Genomic DNA, 2292 nt, shown 5'->3' on the forward strand with positions numbered 1-2292 from the left:
GACCCAAAACACAAAACAGAATATGGCAACCATGAAGCCAGAGATTGTAATAATCACTCTGAATACAAATGGGCTCAATTCATATGTTAAAAGAAAGAGGCTGGAGGATTGGATTAGAAAACATAACCCATCAATCTGCTGCCTGCAAGAGACACACCTTAAGCAAGCAGACAAGCATATGCTGAGAATAAAGGGCTGGCAGAAAGTTTACCAAGCAAATGGTAACTCCAAGAAGGCAGGAGTGGCTATCTTAATCTCCAACAAAATGGATCTCAAGATCCAAAACATAAAAAGAGACAAAGAGGAACATTACATAATGCTCAAAGGCTCAGTAAACCAGGAAGCAATAAGCATACTGAATATTTATGCACCTAATAATGGTGCGGCAAATTTTGTCAAACAAACTATTAAAAAAATGACAGAAGAAATCACGGAAACAACAATAATAGTGGGGGACTTCAACACTCCACTGTCAGAGAAAGACAGGTCACAGGGAAAGAAGCTCAGCAAAGAGGCCAGAGAGCTAAACAATGTAATTAGGCAACAGGGCCTGATAGACATCTATAGAGCCTTTCATCCAAAAGCCAAAGGTTTCACATTCTTCTCCAATCCACACGGATCTTTCTCAAGAATAGATCACATGCTGGGGCACAAGGCCAGCCTGAGTAAATTCAAACACATAGATATTATCCAGACGTCTTTCTCAGACCACCATGCCATAAAGCTGGAGATTAATAGGAGGGCACCCAGAAAAGCAAGGGCCACCAATTGGAGAATAAACAACGATCTCCTGCGACATGAATGGGTTAAGGTCCAGATCAGAGAGGATATCAGGAAATTTCTAGAAACTAATGAGAATGAGCATACAACATATCAAAACTTATGGGACACTGCAAAGGCAGTTATCAGAGGTAGCTTGATATCACTGAATGCATACATGAAAAAAGAAGAAAGGCGTATGACAGATATGTTAACACAAAACCTCCAACAACTAGAACAGAGTCAACAGAACTACCCCTCCAATAGCAAGAGAAAAGAAATAATAAAAATCAGGGCGGAGTTAAACCAGTGGGAAGACAAAAGAACAATGCAAAGGATTAACGCAACTAGAAGCTGGTTCTATGAACAAATTAATAAAATTGACACTCCTCTGGCAAAGCTTACCAAAGATAGAAAGGAGCAATCATCAATAGCCAGGACGAGGGATGAATCGGGGGCAATAACAACAGACCCCAATGAGATAAAAAGGATAATCACAAAGTACTATGAAGGTTTGTATTCTAATGAATTCAGAAACCTGGAAGACATGGATAAATATTTAGAAAAACAATCTATCCCTAGATTATCTGAGACAGAGATCAAGAACCTCAACAAACCCATAGCGAAGGAATAAATAGAGAGTGTCATCAAAAACCTACCAAGGAAAAAGGCCCCAGGGCCAGATGGCTACACAGCAGAATTTTACCAAACATTCAGTGAAGAGCTGACACCGATCCTCCACAAAGTATTCCAGAACATAGAAAAGAACGGCAAGCTCCCAAACTCATTTTACGAAGCCAGCATTACTTTGATACCCAAACAGGGAAAAGACCCCACAGGTGTAGAGAATTATAGACCAATATCTCTAATGAACATAGATGCAAAAATCCTTAACAAAATATTGGCCAATAGAATACAAAGGAACATCAAACATATCATTCACCACGACCAAGTAGGATTCATCCCAGCGATGCAGGGATGGTTTAACATCCGAAAATCCATCAATATCATACACCACATCGAGAAGAAAAAGGATAAAAACCATATGATAATATCCATAGATGCACAAAAAGCATTTGACAACATCCAGCATCCATTCCTAATCAAAACACTCATGAAGATAGGATTGGAAGGTAAGTTCCTCAAGCTCATACAAGCTATCTATGAAAGACCAACAGCCAACATCATAGTCAATGGAGAAAAGACAAGAACAATACCACTGAAAAAGGGTACAAGACAAGGATGCCCCCTGTCCCCTCTTCTATTCAATATCGTTTTGGAGGTTCTGGCTAACAACATTAGACAGCGGAAGGACATCAAAGAGATCCAGTTGGGAGAGGAGGAGGTGAAACTATCATTATTTGCAGATGACATGATCCTATACATTGAAGACCCCCAAAACTCCACAGTTGGAATACTTACAGCAATAGAGGAATACGGAAGAGTAGCAGGATACAAGATCAATAAACAGAAGTCGGTAGGGTTTCTATACACATCGGACAGGGCCATGGAAGAGGCGATTAAGAGGGAAGT

Source organism: Tenrec ecaudatus, chromosome Y (assembly GCF_050624435.1).
Source record: "Tenrec ecaudatus isolate mTenEca1 chromosome Y, mTenEca1.hap1, whole genome shotgun sequence".
Taxonomy (NCBI): Eukaryota; Metazoa; Chordata; class Mammalia; order Afrosoricida; family Tenrecidae; genus Tenrec; species Tenrec ecaudatus.